Source organism: Mercenaria mercenaria, chromosome 5 (genome assembly GCF_021730395.1).
Source record: "Mercenaria mercenaria strain notata chromosome 5, MADL_Memer_1, whole genome shotgun sequence".
In the NCBI taxonomy this organism is placed as follows: Eukaryota; Metazoa; Mollusca; class Bivalvia; order Venerida; family Veneridae; genus Mercenaria; species Mercenaria mercenaria.
Window position 1 is genome coordinate 67,547,283 of NC_069365.1, and position 27,027 is coordinate 67,574,309.

General features: G+C 33.1%; 1 long non-coding RNA gene across 1 annotated transcript; it reads right to left on the reverse strand.

The window, feature by feature from the left end:
• Positions 1–21,787: 21,787 nt before the first annotated feature.
• LOC123557571 (uncharacterized) lies at positions 21,788–25,628 on the reverse strand. The gene is made up of 3 exons (XR_008371037.1): positions 25,285–25,628; positions 23,747–23,840; positions 21,788–22,704 (listed from the first exon to the last, which is right to left on the reverse strand). It is a non-coding gene; the product is annotated as an uncharacterized LOC123557571 (long non-coding RNA).
• Positions 25,629–27,027: the final 1,399 nt, after the last annotated feature.

A 27,027-nucleotide genomic window follows, 5' to 3' on the forward strand; every position in this document is an offset into this window, starting at 1 on the left:
CGTATGCGTTCCAAATAACTTAAACCTAACGTCATATTGTCAAATATTAATCTTTTACAAGACAACTGCAAAATACATATTTTTCATAAACGGACTGACGTTGTAAAAATGTGTTAAGGCCACACCAAATTGAAAAGTTGTTCATCGGCTTTTTTTCTGAAAAAAATTGAGGCGGCGAGGGAAAAAACAATTTCAATATTTGTTTATGATTTTGAGAAAATCAGGAGCGAGCGAAGAAATATATTTGTCTTAATCTGCTCTCGGTTAACTAATAAAAACGTTAAAATAGAATGTACAGCCCTTTTAGATTAGAAATAATTCACCAGGCATTGAGAAAACAAGGGTACATTTTGGTTTGGGTACATGCACAACAAAGCGAACTCGTGGGGAAAAAGGTAATAACATTGGCATACAGTATATTGTAATCAAATAATGTATGCGTTTGAAAGTGCTGTTAGAAAATATGTAATATACAACAATGCATAACCTTAAGGCTGAGAATTAGGCCTTGAGAAACAAAAATCAAACAACACCAAATCATAGAAAGAAAGAGTTGTTTGACATGAAAATTGAACAGCATGCAAAACATGTATATAACTTTACGAAACAAGTGTCAGTATACTGATATAAACATTGAAAGGAGTGCGTAAAGGGGCCCCACTTCCGGACAGTCAAACGCCTTTAAAAAATCACCATTTTCAAATAACTGTTACACATGTTCGTTTTGACGCATTTGCAATGGCGTGCGTGTGGTGAAAATTCGCATAACAAAGTGGAACACAGTTTTCAGCAATTGTTTATCTTTATTTCTTTACAAATGGTATTCATTTTCAAAGGGAGACAATTTTTTCCGAATATTTTAAGTCAAATGGCATTCATTTTCAAAGGGAGACAACTTTTCCCGAATATTTTAAGTATTCGTCGAGAAAAAGTTGTCTCTGTGTTTCTAAAAAAATATACGAGCGGCAAATCCGATGAACAACTTTTTAATTTTGTGCGGCCTAAATGGGGAAGTTCCTTATTAACAGAATAGCATACGTGATAAACGAATACTTTATGATGACGAGTTTTGACCTTAACTAAATTAAGGACAGCATCACACAATGGAAACTTTTATCTTTTTTGGTGTTTTGTGGTAGATGTCAAATATATTATCCGTTTATAAACGAGATAAACGTGAAATCCGAACTTCTGTGTAAGTTATTGATATATAATATCATTAATTCAGTTTTTGACATATTTCCAGATAAATCTTATAAACGAAAGGAGTAAGATAGTTTGATTTCTCACCTGATGCATTATTATGACTGAGAATAACGTTTTTATTGCATAATATCTATATGAACCCCTTTAGAAAACTACCTTTAAATCTTATCTTGTAGTAAAATATCAGGTGACATACTGGATAAGAAACAACTGTGATGAATGTGCTACATATCCAGTCATCGACCGCTCGCAACATTGAAGCATAATGCTGGTAATACAGAGGCACAAAGAGATTTGGAAAAATCTAATCTGGAATGAGGTTATGACAGATCATAACTCGTAAATTCGTCAATTTTATTGAATCTGACAACTTGTATTGATCAAACAGGAGTAATTTGTCTCTGTGTACAAAACATCTCTTAGCATTAATAACAGAAGCTTGCTGATGTTATAACAAGCTGATATATTTCAAACAGTTTCGTACACAGTGTTAAGCAGCCTATAATGAAAGAATAATGTAGTAATTTTACAGTAGATACAATTACATTTGATAAGGTGAACTTTTTCACCAACAAAAGGAAATATATCATATTTTCGAAGACAGATTAAGACTTTAAAAAATTATATCTTTTGAACAGATGACTAATTGTCTTTTGTACGTAATATTTGTCTAGACATTTTCACATTACATCATTTTCGCTCATTGTTAGCATGTTGAGAACAGACTCGAAACACAGCTTCGGCAAATGGCGACTAGAAGATACAGTAATGATGGAGACGTCTTTAGTAAGAAATCTTACAAATTAAGTTAACGTTTATATATTAAAACAATATTATCGTATGTAATAAATGTCAGTTACGTGTTGCTATAAATGAATGTCTGTCACTGGCGTTATACAATGAAGATCAATCTGTATATTGTAAGACCTTTTGAAGCTATTATAAGATTTCTTGTTAACAATAGAATATCTAATAATATAGCGGCCATACTGCGTCATACTCTAAGATATAAAAACACACTGTAGAATATTATGGCGGCATGTAAGAAGATGGAACAATATACAGAAATAATAGACATCCGATTTCCCAAGAGGAACCATGTTTAAGACAAAATGCGCAACGACCTGGAATATCTCTTTCTCATAAAAGATAAACTCTTATTTCATGCTGCAATATTGCATTGGTAATTTCAGAACAGACAAAATACCTTTATATTTTATGACAAGAAATGTCTAATAACATTTGTTTGTTTGTAGACGATACAGTGTCACATAGCTTAGGTAAATTAAAACAAATATAGTTTAGTGTCTGGTTAATTGCTGTATGTATGACATAATATCGTGCAAGTAGCAATACAAGATTTAGGGATTTATTTATTCAAGCCTAAATTAGCTTTACAACAGATTTAGGTTTATTTGTCAGACTATGGTATGATTGTTCACTACAATGTAATATTTACTTTCTCGTTGTATCTAGAATACTAATACATGTTTGTGTTCTTATCAAGTTTTTAAAGACATTGTAACGTTTTACAGATTTGATACACAAATCAAATTCATTTGATGTGTGCGTTATATTTTCAGGAAACATACCTCCCTCGATCCAAGTGATTCCCTTTCTCAGATGCCGAACGATCCATTACTTTATTTGTTCTGTTTTTGGTTTCTTTGCTATCATTATGCATTTAATGTAAACTATGTTGTTGGCAATAATAAGCATATCGCTTTTGGCTGACTTAGAGGGGAATCATAAAATTCGCGAATTTTTCATCAACTCCGGTTTCTGAAAAGTGTTGCCTGCTGAAGATTTGAAGAAAAAGACGCAATCATCTACTGAATCAGCCTGCCAAGTCAATTTATCAAAATTAAAATGACCAGAGACATATGGATAGATTTCAGAGAATCCATTTCATTTCGTCTATTAACAAAACACCAGAAAAAAATGAAATCAGAATTTAGAATAAGATTTTCACCCAACCAAAGTGGTTTTATTAGCTTTTAGCAGCGTCTGTAAATACCATGTCTGGTTTTGGATTTCACGAAAAATGATTAAATATTTGATGCAGAGAAGGTAGTCTCCGTATGATTAATGACGCCATGACAATTGTTGCGAAAAGTTTGAGTACTTAAGTGACAAAATCCTTTCAACAATAACGCATGTGCCATGCAATCATTATATCTTCATTTGCAAAAGTCTCTTCAAATTTTGTAGTATTTAGAGCATTAATCATGTAATTATTGAAAGTGTATTTGATTATTTGAAGAATTACTATTTTAATAGTAATTTGTAATTATTCAAACTTTGATAACCAATTGTATACTAATGCTATCAAGTACTTCGTTCTTGATAAATTCTAATGTTTCATCTTTGCGATATCGACATTTCAAAATTATGTTGATACCTGAAGGTTGTTGCATGCTCCTCCGCCCTTCCTACACACACCCCTCCATCTTCTATAATAAAAATGATCTCAAAGATGTAAAATATTCATACATATATGGATGATGTTTAACGAAAATATGTCGTATGCTTGCATAACTATTGTCATGGTGCCTAACGCTGGTAAGATATGCACTATAAATAGCTAATGACCATATTAAGATAACATTTGTAAACTGTAATGATATATCAACAACGCTATCATAAGCACGATGTATAACGTAAGTAAAACTGATATACTACGCTTGAAATTAAATAAGAATAATATCCCAATTACTTTACGTTTCGTTTTATAACAACATTTTTTTATCAAACAACGCAGTGTTGTAACGGTCAAACAATACAGCCAAGGGACTATATTTATAAAAGTTGTATCACGATTCTCATCAAAGAATTCACAACGGACATGTATGGCGTCATTCAGTAGGCAAGTAAGCAATTTTGTTGGACAAAGAAGGATCTGTTGTATATTGAAGTAATGTAAACACATTGTGCATTGTCAGTAAGAATAAGATGGGGTCAGCTTTGTTTCACAACATCGGTTTAACCAAGATGACGCCCACGACTGTGTACTTGAAAGCGGTCTCATTTATTTTGTTGGTTTTGAATAGGGAAATGAAAGTTGTTAACCTGAAATAAATTCTGTATATAACAATGATTTATTTTGACACTGGGCTAGGAAAAAACAGAGTTTAGACCTGAAAAGCAAACGTGCACTTTTTCACGACAGTCATCTGCAAAACAATCAAGCTATTTCAAAGTCACGGTACTTGATATGTGTGGCATAGGAACTCAACAGATTTCTTACATATATATTTTGCTGATAAGAAAGCGGTCAAATGACACATTTTTTATTTTAATTAACAAACACAGTAAGATGTGTCTTGTCAGTAATGATTTAAAAACTGAATTACAGACATATGTTCTTCTTTCTTAGCCTTGTGGCGAAATTTATTGTACATATTTTTTCAGATGCTTCTTTCACGAGAAATATGTTCAAACAATTGAAAGTAGAGCGTACATAAACTTATAAAAAGGATAAACAAGTCAAGTTTACTATATTGCAATTAGTAGAAAACTCTCCCCTGCACTTTACAAAGATAAGGAAAAAGCGAGCTCATTTCATTGATAATCTTTCGTTTTATTCTTGTGTTGTGGTGGTAAACAGTGTTGAAAGGTATTTCTCGAACGGATCTATAGCTAAGCCAAGACTGTCAAGAAGTACGTTTACTGCAGACAATTTACATATTTACAATCACACTACAAATACTTCGAATATGTGTAATACCGAGGCAAGCATGCAGAAATACTTTATCTCGTATCATTTTACGTTCATACTCGCAGAAATCTTGCTCGGTTCTCATTGTTCTCATCTCTATAAATAAACGCAACAAGGGAATAAATTCAAGTATAAGAGTAGCACATATTTTAAATTGAATAGAAAATTCAGCTTTCCTTTAAATGTAAATTTTACAATCATTTATAGTTAATATGCAAATGAATATTAAGTTTATGGCTAATCTAAACGCATATTCTAAACATTCATCAATGTTTGACTTCTTACTTTAATCTTAATAAGTCAATTGAGAAACTGAAATAATCATTTTGCCTTCTTAATCGATACAATGTTTTTAGTGTAACAATTACATTATGTTTTTATATTTATCACTGTAAAATGCAAGTTCGTATTTTCAGATGCTTTTGTACAGAATCATTTTCATTTTTATACCTTTTGAAAAATTTTCTGTCTGGAAATTATAACAAAAGCGGAAGAGGAGCTGAGAAATAATGTTCCCCTAGGCTACGATAATGGTAATCAGAGAACGTGTTTATGAACGGCTATATGACTTTGCAACAGTTCTTTAGAAATGAATGATTGCAAGATACACGTGCTAAACTTAAAAACGAGAAAATGACTATACTGTAACTTAAACCTTAGTGTACTTCGTACATCGCAACTGAAGCTGACTTGCAGATTTCTATTTTTTAAACATAAAAGCTTTCTTATTTTCGTATGGGTATCTTAAAATATGTTAATCAGGTCTACGAATGAAATAAATGGAAATCCTGTAGTGTTTTTAATCCTAATGTTTATACATTTTTTTTTTGAAAATATCTTGTTATCTTCATTACTGGCAGTAGTTTCATTATTCCGCGGTACGTTGTATTTGCGTAGATGTTAGCAAGCAAATTGTAATCTATGCTATTCGGTCGTTAGTTTTTTTTTCAGAGAAAGTTCAAGTCAGATTTTATTTTCAATGGTAAACGTTATCATGCTAAACATATTGATGAACAATAACAAATCTAAAACCGTTTTACATTATAAACTTGATATTTTTGTCTTTCCATGTTAGATATTGTAAACCAAAGACAGTATTCTGGCACGAACAAAAATATAAATATTTCGAAAATAATTTTTTCAACTGGCAATCTTGAATTGATGTCTTCTCCTAAAGCTTTGATCATTCTTGAAAATCAATTGATAAAAGTGTTCCTTTGCTGAGTCTCTATTCAAATTATTTCGACTGGTCAGCCAAGGAACACTTCTTTAAATGTTATTGCCAGGGGTCATATGTATAAAGCGGAAATACTATTCTGGTCACAAACTGTTCACTCGGTTTTAATTCGCAAATGATCCTTGTGTGACTATTTACCATGATTGTTCAGCTTACTGTGAGGCGTCAAAAATATGACTGCCAGAGAGCAAGGTCACTTTTTCCTACATATATGTAGTGAAGACTTGTCAGAAGCTGTTGAACCCATTTTTCAATGATGTCACACAAATGGTACTCGGATGACGCTCTCTCCCGATCGTTCAACCAGGGGGCGTGGTAAATTTTCGCTATATATGTAAATACACGGACATTTAAAAATCTACAATATAACTGATAGCCCAGTTTCGAAATAGTTTCGCATGAATGATTTTGGAGATCCTGTACCATTACACGACATGGCTGCAAGTTTCCAAAACAACGGCAGAACCTTTTGACTTAATAATTACTTGTTGTTTGGCTGACCCTTTGCATTGAGGGTTTAAATTCATCAAATTTGTCAAAAGCACTTGGCCTCCAGAAGGCACATGTACACTTTTCCTGTATTCATTTATAGGAAAATTCAAATGCCTAGTGTTAAAAACTGTCCGCTTAATATTGAAATAATTGTACACAAATATGTCTTGGGTAAGCCTTTTCCAAGATTATTCTTATTAGTCTGCATTTTCAAGAATTACGGCCTCAAGAGCTTAAAATAAAGATATTCAATTAAAACCTACTCCTGAACCTCTTTTTTGATTTGGCATAGTATCAAAGAAATATCTCTCCGGTAACCTATCAATTAAATTTATCAAATCTAAACATTATGTTTGTCCGCGCTAGATTTTCCTATATTGCTTCAACATATCCTCTTAACATGCATGCCAGTTTTCAAAGCAGTTTTTCAGAAATGTTTCTTGTTACTACAGTTTGACCTGTAAAACACTAGTGAGCAACATTGGGCCATCATGACCAATATGTTGAAGATAGTAGCAGATTTTTTGAAAAGACTAACTTCTACAGAAAGTCACCTTAAAATGTATTATATCACCATGTATATATTTCAAAATACATTTCAATAAACAATATCATCGTGAATATACTGTGCCTATTATAAGAAAGAACAACTGGTATGAAATTTCAGCGAGAAAGGAATATGTATCTTCATTAAACTATGTATGCCCCTAGAGCTGATGAAATCCTATGAAATATACACTTTGAGCTCTTTTGTATGGGAATAAAGATAAGTTTATGTACCTGAATTCTAGAGATTCCTTAAACAGAAACAAAATATCTTTAATGTCACTTTCCTAAGATATGAGCCACATTTGTAAACACTGATTCAGTTGATGAAGCAAATATTGTAAAACATGTGCCTGATTGGACGACAGACAATATTATTGTGGGAAAAGTTTAGTGTTTTAGTGTTTGTAAAGACAAATGACAACTGATTTTCTGCATTTAAACACTAAATAATATATCATTGCAGTTGTTCAGTATATTGAACGAATACACATTTTTGTTCAGCATATTGGACGAATACATGAACCTCACTTGCATTACATGTTTAAAAGATTTCAATAGAGAATCGTAAGCTGGGTGTATTATTAATGTCGTATTTTGTCTTATTCTAACTTTAATAAGGACAATTCATTCGTGCATTCCAAAATGCTAGTTCAAATAAGTCACAAATGTTGCTACATTAACACTTTATCTCTTAGTTAAACATAACTAATTTCATTTGATGAGGAAATTAAATTAACTTTTTAAAATTGTCTGTTCTGGAATGCACAGCAAGGATTTTTATATCAAAACTGGCATGATAACACATTTAGTAAACATAAAATAAAATCAATTGATGTTGTTGTAGGATACGTTGAAAATGATGCTAATAATCCAGAAAAGTTTTCAAAAGGAGAAAATACTATAATATTCTAATGGCAAATAATTTGAGTATAAATAAGGTTGCGATAGCACATACTCAGCCAGAAAAAATTAATTGTTCCGAACTGACTTAAAGTCAAACAAAGAAAAAGTACAAATACGAGATCTAATTTCTGTATACTGTTCTGGTGTATCTTTCAAATTCAGCTGGCACTATATGATATACAAATATAATTATTGTCTATAGGATGTATTTGTTAGACCAACAAATTTTCAAAAATCTAATGCTTGATGTGTTTACTTCAATATATTTAACAAAAGAATAAGATGATTTGTGGGACCGTATGGAATTGTTGCAGTTTTACGTTGTTATTACGATGTCAGTGGGGCATGAGAGGTCTCGCACATTTCATTACCAATTACGGACCGGGAATGTTTTTATTTGCATCTTTACGCTCTATGTTTTAAAAGGATATTCTTAAACTTAGTGAGCTCAAACCATAATCACAGACAAGGTCTATCTAAATGATGATCGGTTTTATTTGATTCCATATAGTGTGTGTATCAGATAATACTAGCTTATATACTTGAAACATTCAAAGAAAAACCAAATATCAAATACGTGTCTAGATTTGATATTATTTTAATTCAGCCAGTTATTTCCTGTCTTTTTCATTTTGTGCATGAAAGTTAATTATATTTAGGCGCCGCATGATCCATGTTATTTTGTTTGAGAAAAGCTTTGGAATTAGCAGTAAAAGAGTAAATATGTTTCATTTTTGCTTATCAGCAAGCAACTGTCAGATTTTTATTAGTTTTGCAGAGTTGCGCACCTTTCTGGAAACGTTATTTTTGTTTTAATTTAAGCCTTTTATTTCCTGCGCGTTAATTTTATTTAGGCGCCGATAAGGATACATAATGACTCTCAGTTAAAATGTACTCATCTATATTTAATATATTAAGCTTTCTTAAAATAATTGCTTACATTCCGCTCAAATTCGTCAAGTGATCTGTAAATTGATATGAATTAATGTGGGTATAAATCAACTTAGAAGAAGGTTCAAGTCTATCTTTGTTACGAGCATGTTAGCGATTCAAAAGATAGCAAAATAGATTCCGAATATTTGGAATGTGAATATAAAGTTAATAGTTATTCAAGAACCCGTTGCTGCTTTTTTGTTGTTGTTTAAAGCAGTAGTCCTCAGTCGCTCCCACACTAACACAATACCAAGATTATAAAAAAAGAACTTGGAACTTTTTTTACACGTTTAGACTATCTGTGTGCTGCGGTCACATAACTCAAACGGCGCGAGGTTGAACTTGGCATATGATTTAGAGCTATAGCCAGTTGCTAAAGCACTGGCTAAAAAGTATCTCAATATTTTATGAAGACATGCAGTTCAGTGCTGAAATATACAAAGACTGTTACTCTTTGTTTTGCGAATTATATACTACTGAAATGAATACTTTCTTTTGCTAACAACTGCCATGCAAAACAATTCTTAAAGATATGCTATGATAATATTTCGCTAAAATGTTTTAATGTATTAATTTGAAGCTAAAAATCCTCATCAGATATATCTAACTTGGTGATTTTATTAACTTACAGTGTATGAAGAGCTACAATTATCCCAATTTAACAGCCACTTAGGAAAGCTTGATATATTGTTATTGGTATGACATATTCATACTTATACATTAAGTTTTGTACCTCATACACAGTAATGTTTATACACACAATATAAGTATATTGACATAGATATTGTAAAGTTATTATTCATATTTTCAAATGTGAAATTTGGGCATAATATATCTTAAAAATTAAGATACATATTTCAACTTCTAGAGAAATTTTCAAAACTACCGCTATCGATGGAAGTTATTCGCCAATTTCACTTAACATTCCACACTTTTTATATATTATCACGGTATGAAGCAAAACTATTATTCAGTAATCATAATTGGAAATGTTAAAGGCATTGCAAACAAACCTGACTAGTGTTTCGATGTTTTCGATGAATTTATTAGCTACAGACAATTCAGTTTTATTTCTCGCTTTGCATTTCAGAAAATATTTCTGTTTGTTTTTGGTTTAACGCCGTTTTTCAACATTATTTCAGTCATGTAACGGCGGGCGGTTAACCTAACCAGTGTTCCTAGATTTTATACCAGTACAAACCTGTTCTCCGCAAGTAACTGCCAACTTCCCCACATGAATTATCAGAGGTGGTGGACGAATGATGTCAAACACAATGTCTTTTATCAAATCGTCACGGAGAACATACGCCCCGCCCGGGGATCGAACTGGCGACCCCGCGATCCGTAGACCAATGCTCTCCCTACTGAGCTAAGCGGGCGGGCTATTCCAGAAAAGGTCTTAAAACTGACTGTTTGAATGATGAAATATAAAATTATTAATAATAATATTGTTCTGTATATAAATACTGTAATAGACCGTAAGTGACAGTGGGAGGAAGGAGACCCCAGCGATCACGGTTTCTATCTCTGAAAAGGATTGAAATAGCATCACAACAAAGTATTTGGCAGGTGATCTTAAGGGAGGACCTTTAAAAAATTGTCAGCCTGTGAATTTCTTGTAATAATTGTATTGTGATTTATTCTTCGTATTTGAACTTTTAAATAAATAAACTTATATATCATCTCTGATTGAATGGTTTCAGAACAGACACGTGTATTGTATGTGTCAGTTTCTGTTTTACCATCTTAACTACATGCCAACTGTTACCATTGATAAATGACTGTGGTCAGCTTCATTAATGTAGGGTTTGAAACAAGGGTAAGAAGGGGTTTAAAAGAGAGCGTCTGTTTTGACATTTTCAAATCAAACAAACAAAGTTTGGTGAGACATGTCTTTTTCATCATGAGCTTTTTCTGCTGAATTTAGCTACCTTCTGCTACAAACACATTTATTTATATTGATATCCCGAATTTATGTCGAAATTTTGTATGAAAATCTTGTCCTTGTTTTTAATATTATGTTAAGTAAAGATTAAGAACGTGTTACTTATTTTAAACAATCTTCTCGAAAGGCAGCAGTAATGATCAACGCCTTTTAGAAACAAAAGCACTATTTGGCATGCATTTCTGGATCATAACTGCACTTTTCACTATGACATAATTTTGAGTAATAAGTTCAATATCAATGAGTTATTTATTGGCCCTTTACCAAACATTTCATTTATTCATAGTTTTTAGTTTTCACATTCATTTCTAAGAGGATATTATAGAAACGGAAATTAAAACCTGTCTTGTTCGTCTTAACAAACAAAGTACAATCTGCTGATGTGATTACTACAACAGACAGGCGCAACCTCATTTCCAGTGACACCCAGCATTTTCACGTTTTGATCATTGTAAAAAGTATTCAATTTTTTTTTTTGGTAAGAACTTTGTCTTGACGTCTTTCTGTGTGCAAACAAGATCAAACACAGCTTTGGATTTGTGTCATGTTTTTATATAAATGAAGTGTCCTTGAGCATAATACATTAAAGGAAGAAACGAAGCTTGTTAAATTACTACTGTCTGATATTACACGGTGGACGTCGTGGGAGAGAAATAACGTCATGACATATTTGTGATATAACATCGATGTAAAAACAGTTTGACTTTAACTTCGTTTTATATATAGACTTGGTCGAATTGACTTTGTCTGTAGTAGGTAAAGAACGAAGATATTTACTAATACATGTATATGTTTCGGCATAAAAAGCTTACATGCGATCAACAGAATCACACATTTTTGTGTGTGCACGTTAAGAAGACAGTTATGTACGAGTCGCTATTTCTTGACACAATTTAATTCTTTATGCACATTTACCTCTGTGTGAAAGCCTGTTCTTTGGTCCAGGAATGTTAAATATGCTGCGCTAGTGATAAAAGAACCACCGACAGAGTAAATCCATTAATATTTCTCCTCATTGCCAAACGCGTCTAAAATTTACGTTTTCCCTGATTATTCTGATAGATCGAGAATTAAATCATGAAAGCAAAACGTATCTATGATATACAAAGAAAATGATTTATTTTCATGCATTCTTTTTGTTAGAAATCTAAAAATAAAATGTGCTGAGTCTGAAAATTTTAAGATAATGCTGTACTGGACTAAATTAATCAAGACAGATAGAAATGATTTTAGTTTGCAATACTTATAAAATCTGATTAAACCTTCACAGCAGATGAATAAGGTTACATATATATTCATTTTAAATTATTGCATATACACCAAAATGTTTGGAAGAAGTAAGAGAGGCCTCGCTAGAGGTCGTTGCATTTGGAAATATAAACTATGTTTTGTACAATAAAAATCATCGCCAGAATATTCCACAGTGTTTTAAGTCAAAAGTTAATTTTTAGAAAATCGACTTTGCAATTGCAATTGTTCTATCTGTTTAACTGCTTGAACATATTTGGATGATGAATAACTCATTTAATATTATAATTAGAATATTCCTCCATGTAATGACCATGTCCATGATCTATGTAACGACATTTAAAACTCTATAGTATTAGCTAGAACATTATGGAATTGAGGCGGCATACTTTCAAATGTCTGGTATAACTTATATATATTTCAATTGTTTATAAATATTGTGTGTCTAACACATTTCTCAAAGTAGAGTTTGCTGGAAAATGCTTCACACATTTACATTTAAACAACTGCAAAATTTGTGAATTGAAATAAGGAATTCTACTATACCTGCCAAATTACAAAACAAAAACAGCTATATCTATTTAATTTAAATACGATTCCGGCTTATATATTTCTTTTTTGTACTACCGAAAAAATATGCAAGGCTCGCAATTATAACGAATAGCGTAGAAACATTTTTGAACAAGACGCTGGGCAATGGCGATAAAACTTGTTTTGGCCTGAAGGACGTCAACAAATGCAGATCGAGGAGCATGGGCAATGATTACCTCTTCTCTATATCAGTATTTAATCAGAATGTGTCAAATAATGATTTATGACTGGCCGATGCACAAGGTACTAATAATGGCCCTTAAAAACATACATCATTTCAAAATTACGTTTGTTTTATAATGTTCAAGAATTGTTTAGTCAGATTCTTTCGCTTTATCTGTAACAATCTATTTTAGATTATCAAGTTGTTTTTCAATTTAGGTTGTTCTGTACTTTTAAAACAAATATTTGTCTACAATGTAGAATTAATAAACTATATATTTTGAAAGTATCATAGTATCCGAATAAAATTCAGCTATTAAAAAAGATAAGGCATTTTTGTTAGAACGATTTTAAAATATTGATCCTTTGGTCAGTTCTAACGAAAATCTCACATTTTGATGAAATGTACGTTTTTGGAAAAAGTTCCACAATGTGGAAAATTTCTTAACTGTAGATTTACTTATTTTCAATCATATGGCTAAAGCGTGCAGGTGTGGCTTACGAGAGCTGATTAAATACGTTTAGGGGTATCAAATAGGTGTGCTTAGTCTTATCTAAGATTTTATCAAATTTGAAAAATAGGTACATTGTGTATGTCTGGTATGAAAACGGTATTTTGTTTTATAACTACAATTGTTAAGTATCATATTGAGAATTTCCTCATGCAGTTTGGGAATAATTGTTTCTTATAATTTTAATTTCTTTATCGTCTTAAGGTAGTTCTGCACGTTTGATAAACCGGAAGTGATGGCGTAACGTCATTTATCCGGAAAACGTAGAATAAAGCCTGGATTCGGCGTACGGAAATGAAAATAATTTTATGATTAAATCGAAACCTGTGAGAAAATTTATTACAATAGCACTGTTGCTATATTTCTAAAGTCAAAATATGATGTTAAAACATATTACACGTTAAAAAATTCAAACAAATGTCCTAAAATTAGCGTGAAATGTTCGGTTCACTTTAATCTTGGTCAAATATCTCAAAAATAAGCACACGGACCTATACATTTTATTTCACCAAATTATAGGCCATATGTTTATTTACAACATTGTAGAAAAATTTCTATCCGCGAAAATGTTATGAAAGTTACGATTTTCCCATAGACTCCCATTATGGAATATTGTTTGAGGTCTAAATTTTTCAAATCAGTCTAGCAAAAAATCAAGCACATGACCCTATCTTTTTTATTTGCTGAATTTTCTTGGTATATTCTGAAGTTTTGAAAAATCAGTGCTTAATCAAATTCTACATTGTAGAAAAAATTTCGATCCAAACGTGCAGAACTACCTTAATGCATTCTTATCTAAAATGATAAAACGTATTTGTTTATACGTAAACGTGTTTCGCCAAAACAAAAATAAAATGGATTCATTTTGTCTTAAAGTTTATCGGTTGCTTCCATTTACTTCAATTTACAAATAAGTTGTTAGTTATAGAACCAGTCTCTATCATCAAAGATACAGAAATTGGCTACTTTATGTTTTAGTCAATTTATCAAAATTAAAATCTCCAAATACACAAAAGAACCTTTAAGAGATGCATTTAATTCCGCATGACCCTACATCAGATTTTTAAAAATAAAATTGTCCCTATCAAACTAATCTCATTCGCTTCTGCAGCGCCTGCATTAATTATATCTTTTTTTTCAGATTGCACTAAATATTATAGTGCAACAAGGATAGTTTCCATGTGATTAATGACGTTTTGAAAGTTAAAATGAACAGTTTGAGTGCTTCAGTGGCAGCATGTCAATACATCTTCACTACACACACAAACATCAGATATGTAACCATTATAATGACCATTGCATTAAAGCTTTCTTTTATCCGATTTCAAAGGAGTTAGAAAATGCATCGTATAATTATTGAAAAGTTTATTTGTTTTCGTGAAAGTTTCACTACTTACAATTATTTTCAACTCAAAAACAGATCATAGTATTTAAGCATTTACTAAGCAGTGATGGACGGATTACACCAAACCAGAAATGACTACTCAGTGTTACATGTGAAGTAGTCCAAAATGTAGTTCCATGCCATGGATGAAATCTGGTATAATGAGTGACATGAGGAGGTGACAGTTAAAGTTTTGGCTTATGTTTATGGCTTATTGTATTGAGAAAAGATCTAGACCATTTTCATTGTAAATTTCTTGGAATAAGTTTTATTCTTTGCGAAAAATGTCTACCTACGCGTAATTGCTAAACGGCTGTTTTCATGGGGGCATTTTTAGAGGGTGATGTTTCTCAGAACAGATTATTTTTCTTATGTACAACATAACATGTCAATATTTGTCTATTTTTGATAAGAAGACATGTTATACTAAATGACCATATATGGTTTTCATATCATTGAAATGCTCTAAAGTTCTGAAAATGAGGTCTGAATGTTTTGTTATTAATATGAAATAAATAAGGAATTGAATTGGTAGAATGTAATCTGATGTATCTACACTTAATTATCAAGTAGAAAGGCCATCATGGCATTAATAATTTTCATTTTTGCGACACCGATATTTATGGGGGGAGGGACGGGGCGTGAGGGTGTTGAACATTTCATCACCTTTCATAAACAGACTTAGGATTGTTTGATATCACTTTTTACACATAATATACGTCTGTTATGAATCATCACAGAGAATTTTAATTTAATTAGAAATAAAACCCTTTTTGTACGTTTATTACATAACACAGTGTTTAAGTGTTCACAGCAAAGCAATTATTATACAACTTAGAGACAATATCTATCAAAATTGTATTTCATTAATAGCAATACATTAAGGATATATATGACGTCATACAGTAAGCAAATAACTGTTTTAAATGGATTTTATATAACCGCCAAATTTATTTTAAGTAAATAGAGAGATAGTCAAGTCTCTTTCTCAATATCGCTCTTGATTTTTTTAAGAAGCCACCAACGTTTGTTAATCTGTCGACACTATGTAATGATTACTCTGTAAAATAAGTCATACGCGCACTCATATGAAGTATAAAAAAAGTTTTAAGTTGTTAAATAAGAGCTTTTAAAATTCATTTCCGTTTAATATACTTATCTTTATTGTCAAATTGCTAGACAGCATTAATTAAACATGCAAATGAACTCTGTCTTCCAAAGTGCGAGTGCACAACAATCGATGATATAAAATAAGAATATAAGAACAATGTGACTTGACATTATTTGCTTTGGGGCCTCATTTGCCCCTCATCGATGTGGGTTCGACCCTCACTCGGGGCGTTGAATTCTTCATGTGAGGAAGCCATCCAGCTGGCTTACGGAAGGTCGGTGGTTCTACCCAGGTGCCCGCTTGTGATTAAATAATGCGCGGAGGAGCATCCTGTTCTTCCTCCACCATCAAAGCTGGAATGTCGCCATGTGGCCTATAATTGTGTCAGTGCGACGTTAAACCCAAGAAACTTAATGAATATATGAATATAACTCCACTTGTACTGGTAATAAGGGAGTGAGGATACCGAGACTACCATTGCCTTTCTAGGCTGTGTTGTTTGCTTCCGAAAGATCTTCCTACAGTTTGTTTGTTGTTTCTTCACATTCACATCCTACGACTTGATCTAATACCACTTTGCACCTTAAGATGTCTTCGAAGGTTTTATTTTCAACATTCGCTACGCGATTTTTGAAAAGGAAATAAATGAGTACAAATTTGATCTAATTTAATTTTTAATATGATCGCGGTATACTATAAATTGTAGAACATACGCCCCGCCCGAGGATCGAACTAGCGACCCCGCGATCCGTAGACCAACGCTCTACCTACTGAGCTAAGCGGGCGGGCTCCCAATTACGACAAGGATCCTGCTTAAATTCCTTTATAGAAATAAGACTTTTCCCAAACGCGAGAATCAGCGTGGAATGAAAAACTGGCGATAACGTTATTGTTGTTGCCTATCGTAGTGTTATTGCAACATTATCAAAGTTATTGCAAATAGAAAATCGCTCAGACACTATGACATCATAATATGACGTCAAATTATGACGTTTCCGTTTCGTTGGTTTGTTTTGAGATTTTTTTTCACTGCTTACTGAAGAAGATCATGTCACCGAAAGAAACGTTTGATACTGAAGCGAACTGAGTTTAGTGTGTTTAATCAACACATGAAAACAACTAGTACTTTTAGTGATTGGTTTTGTTGTTGTTGTTGTTGTTTGTGTTCAAATGTAATACTATAACCGACGAGAACATTCCTGAACTAAATTCCTAATAATGTTTACTGGCTTTTAAGCTGTTGACAATCATTAACTGCAAGTAGACAGATGCATTATATGCTTTATTTTGTTAAACATTGATAAACATTTACTGACTGTCTCTTAAGAAGCCAAATGTTTCATTAGTTTTGAAGTGAAAACGCTGCTAGCAAAACATGTTAGATTGATATTTTGTTATAAAATATAACTGATATATCTCACCTTCGGGCTTCAAGATACTGGAATATTATTTGCTTTCTTCCAAATCAATCAAATGTTAATGATCATTTGTTTTTATAGATATATCATAATTGTCAGATTGTGAATGAGATATATATGTCATCATAAATTCTCTTTTTCGCTATTGTAAATAGAAACTGGGAAATTGTGGGAAGTTTAATTTTCATGAATAATTGTTATGTATTTTCTCAAGTTGGTTATATCGCTATTTGTATAAATAAATATCTTAATTGCATTTTACAGATTGTGATCAATTTATAATTTTATGTACGTACACTACCCTTACCTTAAGCCTTAAGATTAAAATCATGTTAATCTGATTTTTTTTCACTTTTTACAGGTGTAGGAACAAAGGGCCTATGACCCCGCAATTTTGAGAGTGGGAGGGGGCAGCATATGCTTTGTCTCCCCTCCCCCAACTTGTGACTCCAAAAACTGATTTTTGTCAGAAATGACAGTAGATAAAGGAAAAATGTCAATTTGAGGCAGCATTTAGACGTACTGATAAGGACTTGGTTTGATATGTGTTGTCAATAAGGGGAATAATGTCTGATAACATTTAGAACGCTCCTACGCCGATGATTTTGTATTTACTTTCGAGCATGTAAACACAATTACAAACAATCAAATTCAAATAGCAAAACTCACGTTGCAAGAACGAAGCCTCCCCCGAACATAACTAATAAACATCTTTGAGAAAGTCTGATATCAAAGAGAGTAGAAAGCACTGACTAAATGATAAAAATTATCTTAATATTGAATGAAGTCACAGTGCAATGCTGAATATATATGAAGAATGTATCTCTATGTATTATATATTGTGGAACTGAATACTTTTCTTTGCTAAACAGCTACCATTCTTGAAATTCAAACAAAATAATACTTAAAGATATCATATGCTCAACTATCTTTAAATATATTATCATGTTGATTTGAAGTTAGCTAACCCTCATCAAAGGTATTTAACTTGACGAAATGTATGAACCAATCTAGAGCAAAAATCCCAGTTAAATAGTTATATGTTTAAAACAAATTCCAGTGGAAAAGTTAAAGGCATATTCCAATCAAATCGGACAGTCAGATGGTATGTCGAAAAGGTTTTTCAATTTTTTCATTAGCTATTGACAATTTTGTTTTAATTTTCGCTTTGCATTCCAGAACAATGTTCTTAACCTCGACTGTTTGAATGATAAAAAATAAGTAATGATATTTGTTTAAGAAATAATATTGGAACATATTTATTATTTCGATTCTAACCATGCAAATTCTTCGCATTTAACAGCACTACATTTTAGCTCGATATGTCATTCGGCTGGCCATATGCTATTATAAAAACCTCCCCGCGATTGGAAAGCGTTGCAAAAAACGGAATTTTCCAATATTCAGCAAATTTTAATTAAAGTATTAAGTAGTTACTGCTGTAAAAATGTTATTTTCAATAACATCTAAGGTCGGATTTAGAAATCAGAAGTAAATACTTCATTCAAAGTTTATATATGCAGTTTCTAAAAATAGTGCACGTCACCTACATGATGGCACTGAAACATACACGCCAGAACATTGCGGCGGCATATAAACACGTAAACACTTGAGTTTGGAAGATTGGAACATGAATTATAATTTATTTACTGTCAAAGTAGAATCTAGTTGACATTTGTGGTGCCTACAACGCAGAAATTGTAAACTACACGCACGACCAGACATAAACGCACTGGTGCTGAAGTTGAAACTTACCGGGCTGAAACATTTTCTTACGGTAAAAATATAAACAAATAAATTCATCAGTTAGAAATTGTTTGTTTCAGAAAATTTGATGTACTTTTTATTACTACTACATAGCACTGAAAAAGTCGAGTATATAGTCGGTATATAACAGAAGCAGAGTAGAATCTCACAGTCGTGTTACAATCGTAGGGTGGAATGGAAGAGCTATATTTTATCGTAGATTCATGTATAGGCGATTTCGCTATATGTTTATATAGCAACTGCTGCGGATCGTGTTAGAATTTTATATAATTGTTCTATTTACCTATACAGTTACAGGTGCATGTACTAACACGGTTAGTGCCCAAGATATTTTCTCCGGTTTTTTCTCGATATATAGTGTGCACTGACCGTGTCGTTACGAACATGTGGCAGTTTAAAAAAAAGAACAATGATTTATTATTTCTGGATGATTGGGTACTATTATTGTTCAATAGGAGAATATAGACTGTGGAAGGATGTTATCTCTTAAAAGAATTAAAATAACACGTAACACACTATATGGCAGCTGATAATATTTCAAGGAAGGGCCTTTAAAAATTTGTCCGCCTGTTTATTTTCGGTATAGCTGTGTTGTGATCTATTCTTCGTGTTTGGGCCTTCAACAGAAATAAGCCTATACTTCATCTCTGGTTACACGTACATTGCAATTGTTTACGTTAAAACCATACTAGGACTGTGGTCAGCTGTATTCATGTCAGGTCAAAAAACTAGAGAAAGAAGATGTTTAATGAGAAAGTCCGACATTTTCAAATCAAGAAAGTGATAAATTTTGGTGAGTCTAGAGACATGTATTTTTCTTGAAAATGAGCGATTCGTACTGAATATAGCCAGCTTCTGGGTTTTTTTCGTTTTGATATACCGAATATATGGCATTTTTTATGAAAACGTGTCCTAGTCTTCAATATCATTTGAAACTAAAGATTAAGAACATGCTACTTATTTGAAATAATTCAGTAGTGACTAGGACCTTCTAAAACTGACGCACTACCCCTTCGAAATAGAATTCATAAAATAATGAATTTTTTACACTTTTAAGAAGTATTCATGAAGTACCCTTTATCAATGCTTAAGCTCACTTCATGAAGTTTTCTTCATGAAGTATGATGGTTTCCTCTTCATGAAGAAATTAGGAAGTATTGAAGGATTCACAAAATTCTTAAAAACTTCATGATATATGCAAAGGATATATAATGATTTTTAATGAACTCACTTATTCTTAAAAATTGCATTAACTGTTCTGTAAATATTTCATGAATATTTTAAGAGTATATTATGATCATTAACTTCATAAAACATTCATTACATGTCCCAAAAGAATAAATCATGAATTTTTCATGACTAGTTTTCATTCTTAAAAAATGCATTAAATGCTTTGTAAATATTTCATGAATATTTTAAGAGTATATTATGATCATTAACTTCATAAAACATTCCTTACATGTCCCAAAAGAATAAATCATGAATTTTTCATGACTAGTTTTCATTCTTAAAAAATGCATTAACTGCTTTGTAAATATTATATGAATATTTTAAGAGTATTTTATGATCATTAACTTCATAAAATATTCCTTACATGTCCCAAAAGAATAAATTATGAATTTTTCATGACTAGTTTTCATTCTTAAAAAATGCAAGAAAAATATCTTACAAATATTTCATGGGTATATTATGATAAAAACTTCATAAACTATTCCTAAAATGTTCCAAAAAATATTTAAGCTGACTTTGGTACAATTGCTAGAAATCAATGTAACAAGAGGGCCATGTGAAGGTCCTGAATCACTCAGCTGAGTCACCTTGCTCCAGGTACATGTACTGGAACACAACTGTTTGTTCAAACTTCATTGCCCCAGTAAAAATGTCATTGGAATGCCAGTGGAATACCATTGCGTTCCAGTGGTTATCATAAATCCACTGGTATTCCAGTGGAATACCACAGGTAACAGATATTCTATAAGCGGAATACCACTGCATTCCAGTGGTTATCTTAAGTCCACTGGTATTCCACAGGTAACCAATATATTTAAGTGGAATACCACTGGTCAAATTAATTCCAGTGGTATACGAATTGATGGATTTCCAGTGGACAGAGAGTTAGGTAAATTTCCAGTGGACAAAGCCAATGGCAATATATATATTTTGTACAGAATTTTTTCACTGAACTGCAAGGGAATTCCAGCGGACTTACTTTTACCAGCTGTATACCATTATGCCAGTCATTCCATTAAACAAATAACTTTATGATATATGTATGGTCCTAACTAATTAAGGTACTACACTTTATGTAACAAAAATGAAATTCTAGGGTACACATCAGAAGCAAAGTGATAATTTCCTCATAAAACTTCAATTTTAATAACTGTATATATAGTGCATAATTTATTGGCATGGAAATAGTAAATCACAAGTAAATTGGCACAGATTATTATATAGCGAATAAAGTTAAACAATTTGCTTGACTGTATTTTTTATATAATACATGTCTGTTTGACACAGAAAATGTGTGTGAATTTTTTGAGGATTTGTCACAGAGACGTAAGTGCCACTCATAATTCCATTTACACTTCTATTAAATAATGGAATTGTGCTTGCCAAAAAAAGAAAAAAACAAGAGCTGTCTCCATAGGATGACACATGCCCCCGATGGCACTTTGAACGAATATATAGTTATGGCCGATGTTAGAGTTTAGGACCTTTGACCTACGGAACTGGGTCTTGCGCGCGACACGTCGTCTTACTGTGTCACACATTCATGCGTAGATATTTTAAAATCCATGCATGAATGACAAAGATATGGACCGGACACGCCTATCAATGCACTATCATGAAAAATGACCTTTAACGTCTAAGTGTGACCTTGACCTTTGAGCTACGGACCTGGGTCTTGCGCGCGACACGTCGTCTTACTGTGGTACACATTCATGCCAAGTTATTTGAAAATCCATCCATCGATGACAAAGATATGGACCGGACACGCCCATCAATGCACTATCCTTTAATGTCTAAGTGTGACCTTGACCTTTGAGCTACGGACCTGGGTCTTGCGCACGACACGTCGTCTTACTGTGGTACACATTCATGCCAAGTTATTTGAAAATCCATCCATCGATGACAAAGATATGGACCGGACACGCCCATCAATGCACTATCCTTTAATGTCTAAGTGTGACCTTGACCTTTGAGCTACGGACCTGGGTCTTGCGCGCGACACGTCGTCTTACTGTGGTACACATTCATGCCAAGTTATTTGAAAATCCATCCATCGATGACAAAGATATGGACCGGACACGAAAATTGCGGACAGACAGACCGACGGACCGACAGACGGTTCAAAAACTACATGCCTCCCTTCGGGGGCATAAAAACAATTCATAGCCCTTTTTTAATCTTGTGAATGACTTGGGGGTTGCTGCTTCGTCCTCTGGCAGAAGATTGTAGTACTCATCAGTTGCTTTGAAAGGTTTCAATTTTCCCAATATACACTCCCTGTTGGCCATTTTCTTTTCACTGAAATTAGAACAGAAAATACCTGAACATTTTATAACTGAACAAAATTAAAGTATTTTGAAATCAAATGACCCAAAGCTTCAACCGTTAGACCTTCAACAGTTGCTATATTGTCTTAAATAGCTATTTTAAAGAAGTGGACACTAATAAATTTCTTCAGTATATGTAAGAATGGTAAAGGGGCATTAATACCACCATGTTTCCATTAAAGCAAAAAGTAGTGTCTGATCAATAACTATTGGATAAAATTAATTCTGGTTTAGTACATGTACTTAAATGTATAATAAAAACAACAAGAGCTGTCTCCATAGGATGACACATGCCCCCGATGGCACTTTGAATGAATAGTTATGGCCGATGTTAGAGTTTAGGACCTTTGACCTACGGACCTGGGTCTTGCGCGCGACATGTCGTCTTACTGTGCCACACATTCATGCGTAATTATTTTAAAATCCATGCATGAATGACAAAGATATGGACGAGACACGCCCATCAATGCACTATCATGAAATATGACCTTTAACGTCAAAATGTGACCTTGACCTTTGAGCTATGGACCTGAGTCTTGCGCGCGACACGTCGTCTTACTGTGGTACACATTCATGCCAAGTTATTTGAAAATCCATCCATGGTTGAAAAAGATATGGACCGGACACGAAAATTGCGGACAGACCGACAGACGGTTCAAAAACTATATGCCTCCCTTCGGGGGGCATAAAAAGGTTAATTTGGGTGACAATAACCTTATAATTCAGGATTAAAATCCTTTAACTCTTACCCTGTTAAATTTCTATAATGAACCTGTGCATGATCTTCCAATTTGGACAGTACCATTAACTGTTTAATGTGCTCACCATAAAGATACTGACTGAATGATGAACAGTGAAAACGGATGTACTGGCTGATCAAGATCTACACTGGTCGCAAAGGCAGAACCAATCATGTGCAGCATGATAAGGGTTAAATCCATGTAATTACAGAAGAAAGGGATCAAGTGTGCATGAAATTATGGACGTGACTGTATTAAACAAAAATAAGCTACCTTTCCTGTGAGAATGATCATGAAGTGATCGCTGTCTTCAAGATGCAACGCCTGAAATTTGTAGGCGTAACAACTTCTCGTCCAATAAAGTGATCTGAAAAACAAATTAATTTTATATCCATCCTGCTTCTTCCATGACAAACACATAAGAAACCAATACCAAAGGCCGCGCATGATTGACCACATAACTGGCATTGTTAACATGCTGTAAACTTTGCAACTATCATGACTATTGATCGATCTTTGAGCATAATATTTTATTATGACATTTTTGTGAATATTTTTTTATATTTAAATTCGCCCTACTGTTTTTCACTGAAATGTTATGTCAGTGTAGTTTAAAGACATTACAATTGTTCAAATGTTAAATGCAACAATATGCAGGGTTTTCCCCTACCCCCTTTTAGACAGGCACTGTGCCCTGCTTAAACGTGTTCATGCCGGACCATAAAATTTCAATATATAAATTTTCATACATCTTATCATCTGTAAACCTAACTAGCTGCTAACTACGTTTTGATCATGCCCTGCCGGACGCAAAATTATTAATATTAATTATAATATTCACAGAATGTCTTCATGGGCAGTGTTATAAACAATTAGCTTATTTTACTGCCAACTGTCAAAATGTACTTTCCGGTTCATGCTGGACCATTTTTGGCAAACCGCATTTTTATTCCCAGCTGAAATACATGTGGTTCAAATACTTGTAGTAGAATTTTTTACTAATCTTTTCGGAGTACATGACAACAGTACATCGTGTTCACTGGCATCAGTCATCGCCATGACCGGATATTAGTCAAAACATCCCCTAGTCATTACACCCCCCATTTTGGTCAAAACGTCCCCCTTTTCTGGTAAAAACACCCCCTTCCAAAAATTACCAGGTCAAAACACCCCCTGTAAATACATAAGGGGAGGGGTGCGGTCATGACTGTTTGTTACAATTAGGCTGTTATTATTAATATTGTTATATTAACTACTTTTATTTTTATTATTATGTAAAACGCCACTAGGGGACGTTTTGACTTGATACCCTATGACCTCCCGTATTATAAAAAAAGTAGATCAACAACAACAACAATCAAATGTTCAGTTGCAACCAAATAAAAATGACCAGGGTAGAACATGTCCAAACTTTTAATATCAAAAAGTCGCAGCTAGGCTATTTCAATAAAGAATACTTGCAAAATTGCAACTGCTTTTGGTGAAAATTCGTACTCGATCTGCAGAGTATATCGAATGACACAAATTCGGATACATGTATACGATATAAATTGGGTATTTGATAATTTAAAACAATATCATTCGTGTAACAGTCGGCAAAAAAGTAGTGGGGTGTGATGTGAAGCACTTGGTGACCACAGATAGAGATTACATTACATATTCTGCAATTTCGTTAGAAACCTTGAGTGAAAGTAAGCACATTTCCGGACTAACAAAAATCCGGATACATCGTGCTCTATTCTGAAAACTTGATTATCACTATGTTTGATATGATTTTATTCTGGAAATAGAAATCCATAAGATTTACTAACCTTCTTATAATGTGTACCGCCAGCAGTTGTTCTCGTGTTTACAAATATTGTTTGTTTGCCTTTTCACGCATGTTTCCTCATGTTGTTGTTGTTGTTGAACGGTTTGTTTGCATCACGTGCTAATTAGCGCCACCGCACATTTTTTATTTATAGAACTTTGTAATATCATAATTTTCCCATCATGTTATTATTTTAGATGCACGTTAATCTTGTTTTTGCCAAAATAGCATTAATTAAAGAAAAACAAAATAATTAAGTGATACAAACCAGCAATAAATGGAATCGGAGATTTCCGGGAAAATACCGGAAACTACCGAAATCGACCGCGCATGTTTCTTGGCGGAATTTGTTAAAAAAATGGCTACTAAACAGAATTTACCCGAAAAATGTTTAGTTTATTGGATTGGTGAGAAGCAGTGGTCGATTGTAAGCACATCTGCGTTGATTAAAGAATGACATGCCTGGCGATTGCATACATACCAAATTCCAGGGAAAATGGCTTCCTTCGTTGATAATTGCAAGTAAGTTCTGGGCTACCACGCGTACACAGACCACTTCGTACCCAATGCCGTGCTTTAACGTTTGTGATTAGATTGGTTTATATTGGTACATGTATCGTGTGGCTTTGTACGTCTGTCCGTCTGAAAACATCTATAGCAACTTGCTGCAAGTGGTTTTGAATATTTAAATAACTTAATAGGTCCAGTTCCTACACTGGGGGCTACGGATTACAGCATTTTTTACACTTTCATGACGAAGATAAACATTTTATTTCTCGGCATGAATATTTGCTTTAATAAGGGAAACAAAATGCCAAAATATAAGTTTTGCAGACCGCTGGAATGTGATTGTGAAGCAAATTCATATTTTTGTCAAACCATATGACAGTCACAGGGACACAACATAATCGAGAAAATATTTTTATCTTTCCAGTAAAATTCCAGCATATTTTTATCTTTCCAGCATGTAAAATGATTTGGTTGGATGTGAGAAAGCAATTATTAATTTATTTCACAGGTGGCCATGTGCATTTTAGTTTTATTCTAAAATGATCTGAGATAGACCAAAATGATCCACAGCTGACCAAAGTGACGACGCCACTGTTGCTCCTACAGACGACAGTATAACAGTTTGTATAATTATTTACTTAGCATTTTCTAACCAAATGTGGCGATTTAAATAGCAAAAGGATTTTCCTTCTCTCTGTGCAAAAATGTGATTTGAAAAATATATTTTCGAAGCTCAATAACAAATGATGCAAGCACATGTTTTGAATTGCTTGTGGGGGGGGGGGGGGGGGGGGGGGGGGCACAAAAAGTGGTGTAACTCTGTCAAAATTCAAATACGATTTGTGGTGATTTTTTCTCCTGGTGTAGATTTGATATAATAGTAAATAACTATTTTAAGTTTCACATCAAAGGCTTTAGTAGTAACATATATTAGATATTTCACTTTATCAGAAACTTCGAAAATCTGAAAAGTCCAGCTAAAATGCTACATTTTCATAGCAGTAATTTTACTAAATATTCAAGTAAATTATCTATTTCATGATTGTGCATTGTTGTATGTTACATATTTTCTAACAGTAATTTGAAACCATACATGATTTGATTACTGATACTGTATGCCAATGTTACTACCTTTTTCCATGATTTAATTCTTTTTGTTGTGCCTGTCTGCCGGTCAAAATGTAACAAAACCCAAAATGTACCAGTGTTTTCAGAAGAAAACTTCTGAATCTCT